Below are 10,006 nucleotides of genomic sequence, written 5' to 3'. Positions count from 1 at the left end.
CTGTGTGTTTTCTATCTCCCTTGTCTGTCTATATGTGTGTGTTCTTTATCTGTGTCTGTATGCCTATATCTGTATATGTGTGTATCTCTCTGTGTATTCCCTTATCTGTGTATGCCTCCCTCTCTGCCCCATGTGATGGAAAGACCCCCTATTTATAACCTTCCTCAGGCCCTTTAACAGCCTTTTAGACAAATTGAACCCCCTCCCATGTGGCCTCTTCTGTTTTTCCACTCACCAGTTAAAAAAAAAAAGATAGCCCATCAGATTCTTCTGACAGACCCCCTTCTCTTATTATAATGGTTTATCATTTTAATAGTTTGAACAGGTATGGGCAGCAGGGGTGTGTTCTGGCAGCACATGCTGTCCATTTTACTTTAATTCCTTAGCAGCTGACCAAACACATGCTGCCCAAGACCTAAACTAGGTGAACATGCTATCAATTTAAACCAAAGTCTGAACTGCAACTATAACCCCACCCTTAAATGTTTCTGATTCAAATTGAACACACTCACAGGCAGCTATACTCAGTTCCTAATTGGATTTAAACAAAACTTCAGCAGAAAAACCAATAACATGAATCAAATTATTACCATTCAAAGCTGAACTTATTGACGACATATATCGACTCGACTATACTAATTGTAACACAGTACAAGCAGTCGACCAAACAAAACAACACAAAATAAGGCATAACACTGTTCTTGACAATTTGCACGATACAGGGGGAAACCAAACATTACTGATTCGACGATGTTAATCTCATTGAAATATGTATACTACTATACAGATTCATCACAACAAAGTAAACAAATCAACCAAATAGAAGGTCTTATGGAGATGGGGAAATAAACTGACAACAGAAATCCCAAAAATAGACAAACAAACCAAATAAACATGCTGATAAATTAATCTAAACTAAATAGATAAAAGGGAATAGTGAACAAACCAGAAAAGTTTTAACACGGATGACCCAGGCCCGAGCTTGATTTGCCCATTTGAGGTCGGACAAATCCTAACCGAGGTGTTCTCGAACGAGAACACTTCGATTAGGATCTACTAGACCCCAAACTTTCGTTTAAATCCAACAGACTCCACAAATTCTTGTGTTCTAGGGTTCGATTCTTCAGATTTGGGTTTTTGGGATTTGTGGGTAGATTCGGACCAAACCAATCCTGGTTTGGTCACGAGAGAGGTCAGGGGAGTGTCTAGTGTGAATCTGGGGTGGTTTGGTGTAGATCGAGGTTTTGCTCGAATCTTCAAATGAAGATTCGCGAACCTAGGGACTGATTCGAACTAAGCGGTTGGTGGATTTGGATTCAGGGTGATTGAGTGGTCTTAGGGTGTTAGTCTGGTGGTCACCGGCGTCCTTGCCACTGGGTTTAAGGTGAAGGTGCACAGGGGCGGCTAGGGTTCTAAAGGGTTTGGGTCTATGGTGAGGACGATGAAGGGGGGTGGGGCAGGGGGGGTTTGGCTTAGGGCGCGGGGTGAAGGGGGAAGGTTTATATACGGGGTGAGTGATCTGATATTGGCCGTTGGATTGCCACTGATAACGACTGTGATCTTTCCGCTGAAAGGAACGGTGTCGTTTGTTCTCATGTTGGGGATGGATTAGACCGGGTTTCATTGGGTCGGGTCAGGTAACGGGTAAAGGAGATAGGACGAGGGCCGTTAGATCGACCTGGTTTGAATGACTGAGATGGATTGTCCTTGGAACGACGTAGTTTTGGTGTCAAACTACGTCGTTTTGGTGGCCTGGGAGATGGGCTGCTTGGACCGGCTGCCTTGGGCTGCTTTTGGGCCTTAAATTTTAAAAGAAAAACAGGCCCAATCCGATTTTAAACCAATTTGCACTCTTTTCCTTTATTTTCTAATTTTTTAAAACATAAAAACCTAATTAAAAATGAAATCAAACACCCATTAATTAGCACTTAACACAATTATCACGCACATATTAGAATAAGTACAATCACACCGTGGCGACAAATAGAATAAAAGAGGTATATTTTTGTGATTTTCCTTTAATAACCGAATTATGGTTTAATTACACACGAAATATATATTTTTGTATTTTTGTTTGGCAAGACTAAATAATACTGGACAGAACCACAAATAACTACCAAAAAATGTCACGTAAATTCCAAAAGTTGTATAGCAAGACCATTTGTTATTATTTTTTGATTTCTTTTGGAGTGATTGTCGCGTAAACAAAAATCACGTGCTCACAGGTGGCAGTGATCAGTTCCTCCAACGTGATTAGATTGTGCATGCGATTTGTGGTGGTACGTGCGAGGCTTGCGGCCTCCGTAATTGATTGTATTTGGATGCATTCGAGTATTATGGCCTATTATGTGTAGGCGGATCCCGGAAGGGTTATGGTGGGTTAGACCACTACTTGAGGAATTGTATGTTCTATGGTTATGAAAATTCAGTCACGTGTTGTAATGATTCTCCTGAAACAAGTATAGTGAAAGGTTTCTACAAAGTGAAGTGTATATCCTATTAGTGGTTTAGGAGTTATAGTGAAATTCTTAGGTCCTCGCGCATTGGTAAGATAGGTGCGGTGAGCAGCATGAAATTTGTAAGATTTGTGATTGAGGTTGCAGTTTGGTGTTGACAAGAATGTCACGAGCTCGGCTGAGCATGAAAAATAATTTAGATATTTGGAGTAAGTTGGTATTGTCTTCAGCGTCACCTGAGATCAGTGTCTTGTGTAAGAGCCTTTGCGTTTTGGTTGCGGATTCTTGATTGTATTAAAACTTTAGTATGGCCGTTAATATGGATGTGCAGACTTGTTACCTGGTGCTGAAGGTCGTGGGAGCGTGTCCCACGGGAAGATTGTATAAGAGTGGCATGCAATCACTTGATTGAGTGAAGATTGAAACCAAGTATGAAGATTATAGTAATATTGCTAATTCGAGAATTTATTCCTGGAGGGCGCTTGGTTCATTTGGTTGTGGACTGTGGAAGTTTGTTTTGGTTATGATGGCTGTTCTTGTGTGTTATGAGAAACAGGGTTATTATGGATCCTTGAAAGGTTATTAGCCTAGTGCGGTGCGATCAAAATCGGCTTGAGGTCCGTGGATGGATTTAAATACGAATGTGGGCTCTATATCAGACCAGATGTGTTCATTTCAGCATAGTGCTCCTTATAGGGGAGTATTCGAATGTTGGATGCCATTTTGTCGCCGGCTATTCATGTAATACTATATTGTGCCATGTGAGTTGTGAAACGGCTTGATAAATTTCATATGTGTTGAGGTTCCGCGTAGCGATGGTGTTATGTGGGCAGGATGGATCTCGAGATTCAGATCATATACCGCACCTTAGATGTGCTTGCATTTTGTAGCGTATGGCGCTATCTGTCTCCCCAGGGATGGTATTATGCACTTAGCATGCTTGTGGCCGATATTCGGATATTTGGTAGTAATGAGCATTCTAGCACGGTAAGTATCTCCTTATATAGAATTTATGTGTTGATCGGGTGGCACGCCGTCATATATATATTGTTTGGATTGGGTTGTGTCACGACCCAAACTGAAGGGCCATGACTAGCACCCGACCACACTTGCCGAGCACCAACGTACATTTCATCTAACCTTCATTATTATCTTTTAAGGCTGACGAGATCAATATAAATGGTAGACTTAGATCATGGACAACCAGCAATAAAATATGACGGCATGAACATACATAGCAGGGGATGACCAGACAATCAAGAAACTACGTATAAGATATGAGCTACCTCGCTACTATGAAAGACTATACAACAAAAACTAGCCGACAAGGCATACCAAACTATACATGAGACGACACCTGTCTATGAGCCTCTAACAGAACATAAGTGTTGCAACATAGCCGGAACAGGGCCCCGACATACCCATAATGTCTATAACAAAAATTGCATACCAAGACCAAGGCAAGTCCGGAGAAGGGATCTCGCCAATCACCGCTGAACTGGACAGTCTACTGTGGTGGGGGAGCTGCACCTGCCTGTCTATCAGGACCTGCAGCACGACATGCAGCGTCCACAAATAAAAGGACGTCAGTACGAATAAAGTACTGAGTATGTAAGGCAAGGAACCATAAATGCGTTCAGTAATGTAAGCAAGGATAGAGAATATACAACCTGTAACATCTTAGTACCTCTGAGGGCTACTTACATGAAATGCATGATACATATGTATAAATACATAAACCTTTAAAGCATTCGCCTCTGTGGGCATCATCATCATCATATCGTACCCGACCATAATAGGCTCGGTAGAATCGTACCCGGCCACGTGGAGCTCGGTAAAACCCAACTGATCAGTGGTTGCACAATAGGTGCCGTACCCGGCCAACTATAGCGTGGCTCGGTAGAGTAAAATAGATACATATATATAATGCATGCTCGACTCATGGAATCACATTCTAAACCTTTCGGAGTGACGTAAGGTCGGTATCCTCTGTACACGTTATTAGGACTAACTCTTCACTATGAACCTTATAAGAATCAGGAAGTACCAACAACATTGATAACATAAGACTAAGAGAAGCAACATTAACATCAATCGTTCCATAAGAGGGAAAACAATGTAAGTACTGCTAGCTTCTAAGAGTAGAGTATCTTGGAAGATCGTTCATTACATTATGTGCAATCGGAGTCGTGCAAAAGAAGGAAAGGGATAGCCTCACATACCTTGTATATACTTCCCCAATCTCAAGCTATGCAATTGTCAAAACTCCTTAGTCTACAATAAGAGAAACGATACTATCGTTATCATTTAAGCGTCATAACTATTATGTATCGACCATAACCTATTTTACGATGAAACGGACAGCACCTCCCCTATATATATGACCTCACACCATTCAAAACAGTCACCAAACAGCCCAAACAACATCAATAATAAACATATTGAGCCTCCCAAAATAGTCCACACATAGCCTAATCACTCCATACATACGACGACCACCGTAGTCGTGTCAAACAACCTGGAAATGTTACGAATAACTATCAGCCCATAACCCTACATATATATGGTGTTTCTCCACACCCTTCCTCCTCCAAAACTCCACAAGATAGTAGTAAAATACGCAGCCCAACAACAACGCAAAACAGTCCACAAAACAATAACATTACTACCAAGCCTTTCGATATATATCTCACAAGTTCTAGCTTCAATGGCTTAGCCGCAACTTGGATAATCTTAAATACATATAGAGTAAGAGGTTCCTTACCTTTATACAGAAAGAAAAACTCCAATTTGACCTTAAATTTCCATGAAATATCCCTCCAATGCTGCCACAACAACAAAAAAACGAAACTAGCGATCAATTAGTGTTTTTCGGCACTAGAATCACTTTAGAAGGCTTGAAATCACCTAGGATTGATATTAAGAACATGAGGGAGTATTTACAGAATATAAACCCTTTAAAACAACCTCCCACACGAGCTGGAACAACACAAAAATGAGCAACAACAAGAAGAACAAGAGACTTACTAGCGCCACGGAATTCCCGACACTTGATTTGTGTTGTTTGCCCCTTTTTTGGGTCTTGAATCTTGAGAGAACCTTGAGAGGATGTTCCTAGGGTTCTAAGGTCTGAAAATAGTGAAACGCAATGACTTAAAACCGGTTGGAGTCATCCTATATAGGTCCAAATATCTTAAACCGACTTAGTGGGCCCCATAGAGAGGTGCTTGGCGCAGTCTCGCGAAAATGCGAATATCTCTCTGCTCCGAGATCGTATCGATGAACGGTTTAATGCGTTGGAAACTAGACTCATAGATCTTTAATTTGGTTGGTAGATCACCCCGTAATTCCTTGTAAATTATGAGAAAAGATTAGAAACATTTGACCTAATGTTTAAGTAAAATTATGAACCTAAGTTGCGACAACTTTTGTCGACTTTTGTTTCATAACTCGTTTGACTTCAAGACTTATGATACGGATATTATATGATTAAAATACCTTAATAAATGACCTCTTGAGTGTATTAAGCACCGCTAGATTACCTGAAAATACGAGTTACAACATCCTTGATTCGTTTAACTTCTAATACTGGTTAATCACCCTTATACACTCTTGTATCACTTAAGACCAATAGGATTGACTTCTTATCATCTCAAAGATAATTCCTTCTTGGATTTATGTTAACTAATATATGGCATGAACTAACACATGCGGATATGGGTTGTAACACCCTCCCCCCCTTAGGAACATTCGTCCTCGAATGTAAGGGTTTATGGGGAGTTTAAATCATCGTGGATTCCAATGGAAATTTCCGATCAATTTTCCCCTATAAAATGGTCACTAGCAAAACTTGCAAGTAATTAAGCCCAACATATGGCTTCACAAGGCTACACAAAGCATTATGCGTATTTACATTATCTACATATCACCATTTTGTATTAAGGAGGAGTATTCTCAAATTATTGCTTACCTCATAGAGCCGTTTCTTCTTCCAATGTATCCTGTCTTCCACCAGCATCCTTGTTATCTTCATTCTGGAATAAGTAAGGGTATTTAGACTTCATCTCCTCTTCTGCTTCCCATGTCATTTCTTCCATATTTTTGTTCCTCCACAATACTTTGACGGAAGCTACATCTTTTGTTCTCAGCTTGCGGACTTGCCGATCTAATATCGCCACTGGCACTTCTTCATATGATAGGTCCTCTGTAACTTGTACATCTTTGATAGGGATGACTCGAGAAGGGTCTCCAATACATTTTCTCAACATAGATACATGGAATACCGGGTGGACAAATTCCAATTCTGATGGCAATTCTAACTCATAAGCAACCTGTCCAATCCGTCGAAGAATTTTATACGGCCCGATATACCTTGGACTCAGCTTACCTTTCTTCCCAAAACGCATAATACCCTTCATTGGTGAGATCCTCAGGAAAACCCAATCACCAACCTCAAACTCTAGATCACGACGTCGGACATCAGAATAAGATTTTTGCCTGCTTTGTGCCGTCCTCAATCGCTCCTGTATCACTTTCACCTTCTCAATAGCTTGGTGAATCAAATCTGGCCCATATAATTCTGTTTCACCGACTTCGAACCATCCAACTGGTGATCTACATCTCCTCCCGTATAGTGCCTCGTATGGGGCCATTTTAATACTGGAATGGTAGCTATTGTTATAGGCGAATTCTATGAGTGGAAGATGATCATCCCAATTCCCCTTAAAATCTAGAACACATGCTCGTAGCATATCTTCCAGTGTCTGAATGGTACGTTCAGCCTGTCCGTCAGTCTGCGGATGAAATGCAGTGCTGAGATTTACTTGTGTGCCTAAACCCTTCTGGAAAGACCTCCAAAAGTTAGCCGTAAATTGAGCTCCTCGGTCTGATATAATAGATATGGGCACACCATGAAGCCTAACAATCTCCTTGATATACAACTTTGCATAATCTTCAGCCGCGTAAGTTGTCTTCACTGGCAGAAAATGGGCACATTTTGTAAGTCGATCAATTATCACCCAGATGGAGTCAAACTTATGATAAGAGCGAGGTAATCCAATAATGAAGTCCATATTAATCACCTCCCACTTCCAGGTCGGAATCTCTATATTTTGAAGCAATCCACTGGGTTTCTGATGTTCTATCTTTACTTGTTGACAATTGGGACACTGGGCTACAAATTCAGCAATAGACTTCTTCATATTATCCCACCAATACTGCTCCTTGACATCATGATACATCTTTGTCGAGCCGGGATGGATGGAATATCGGGATTGATGAATCTCATTCATAATCTTCTCTCGCAACCCTGCCACATTAGGCACACACAATCGGCTCTGGTATCTCAGTGCCCCATCTTTTCCGATCCCAAAAGCCATACTTTTACACTATTGAATGCTTTCTCTTAATCGTACTAAGATAGGATCTTCATATTGTCGTGCTTTTACCTCGGCTACCAAAGATGATTCTGATGTATTCTGTACAGTAACACCTCCGTCATCAGAGTCTAACAATCTGATTCTCATATTGGCTAGCTGATGAAGCTCTTTAATCAACCCCCATCTACCTGCCTCAATATGTACTAAGCTTCCCATTGATTTACGGCTGAGAGCGTCTGCCACAACATTGGCTTTACCGGGATGATACAATATCTCGACGTCGTAGTCTTTCAATAATTCAAGCCACCTACGCTGCCTCAAATTCAACTCTTTCTGCTTGAAGATGTATTGTAAACTCTTGTGATCTGTGTAGATGTCAACATGGACGCCGTATAAGTAGTGCCGCCATATCTTCAAAGCATATATTACTGCAGCCAATTCCAAATCATGGGTTGGATAATTCTTTTCATGCTTCTTCAATTGTCTTGATGCATAAGCAATCACATTCCCACGTTGCATCAATACGCACCCCAAACCTATACCTGAGGCATCACAATATACCACATAACCTTCTGTTCCTTCAGGAAGAGTGAGCACTGGTGTAGATGTCAATCGATTCTTCAACTCCTGAAAACTACGTTCACAAGTGTCAGACCACTGGAATTTGGTAGCTTTTTGTGTTAACTTAGTCAATGGTGATGATATAGAGGAAAATCCTTCTACAAACCGCCTATAATATCCTGCTAGCCCTAGGAAGCTGCGGACTTCTGATGGTGTTGTAGGTCTCGGCCAATTCTTTACTGCATCGATCTTCTGAGTGTCGACACTAATACCCTCATCAGATATCACATGGCCAAGGAATGCTACTGAGTTCAGCCAGAATTCACATTTGGAGAGCTTAGCATATAACTTACGATCCTGAAGCGTCTGTAATACTATCCGCAAGTGGCCCGCATGTTCCGCCTCCGAACGAGAATACACTAGAATGTCATCAATGAATACAATCACGAACACATCAAGATAGGGCCTGAATATAGTATTCATGAGATCCATAAAAGCTGTTGGGGCATTTGTTAGCCCGAACGACATCACCAAGAACTCAAAGTGCCCATATCTTGTCCGGAAGGCCGTCTTTGGAATATCCTTCTCCCTAACCCTCACCTGATGATACCCTGAACGTAAATCAATCTTAGAGAAATACTTGGCACCCTGGAGTTGGTCAAACAGGTCATCAATTCTTGGAAGTGGATACTTGTTCTTTATAGTAGACTTATTCAACTGTCGATAGTCGATACACATCCGTAACGACCCATCTTTCTTCCGCACGAATAGGACTGGTGCACCCCAAGGTGAAGTGCTAGGCCTAATAAAGCCCTTATCCAGCAAGTCCTTCAACTGCACCTTCAACTCTCGCAACTCTGCCGGGGCCATTCTGTATGGAGGAATAGAGATCGGTTGAGTGTCAGGCAACACATCAATGCTAAACTCAATCTCCCTTTCAGGAGGAAGGCCTGGGAGTTCATCTGGGAAAACATCTGGGAATTCGTTGACCACAGGGATTGATTGTAAAGTAGGCGGTTTCGCCTCCGCATCCCTAACGCGAACGAGATGATAAATGTAACCTTTTGAGATCATTTTCCTTGCCTTAAGATAGGAAATAAACCTACCTTTCGGTGTAGCAATGTTCCCTTTCCATTCAATGACGGGTTCACCCGGAAATTGGAACCTAACCATCTTCGTACGACAGTCAACATTTGCATAGCATGAGGCCAACCAGTCCATTCCCATTATCACATCAAAATCAACCATTTCTAACTCAAATAAATTTGCCGAGGTTTGACGACTACAAATCATCACAGTGCAACCTCTATATACCCTTCTAGCAATCACAGAATCTCCTATCGGAGTAGATACCGCGAGGGGTTTACTTATCAATTCAGGTTCAATGCCAAACTTATTAGCCACAAAGGGTGTAACATATGATAATGTAGATCCCGGATCAATCAGCGCATATACATCATAAGAAAATACAGATATAATACCTGTAACAACATCTGGAGACGACTCGAGATCCTGTCGACCTACTAGAGCATAGGTTCGATTTTGAGCACCACTCGAACTCGGCACTGCACCTCTACCCCTACCACGACCTGTCGACTGCTGAAAACCCCG

This window comes from Nicotiana sylvestris, chromosome 5, assembly GCF_000393655.2.
Source record: "Nicotiana sylvestris chromosome 5, ASM39365v2, whole genome shotgun sequence".
NCBI classification, from domain to species: domain Eukaryota; kingdom Viridiplantae; phylum Streptophyta; class Magnoliopsida; order Solanales; family Solanaceae; genus Nicotiana; species Nicotiana sylvestris.
The sequence above is the reverse complement of the archived record's forward strand: the minus strand, read 5'-3'. Positions refer to the sequence as shown.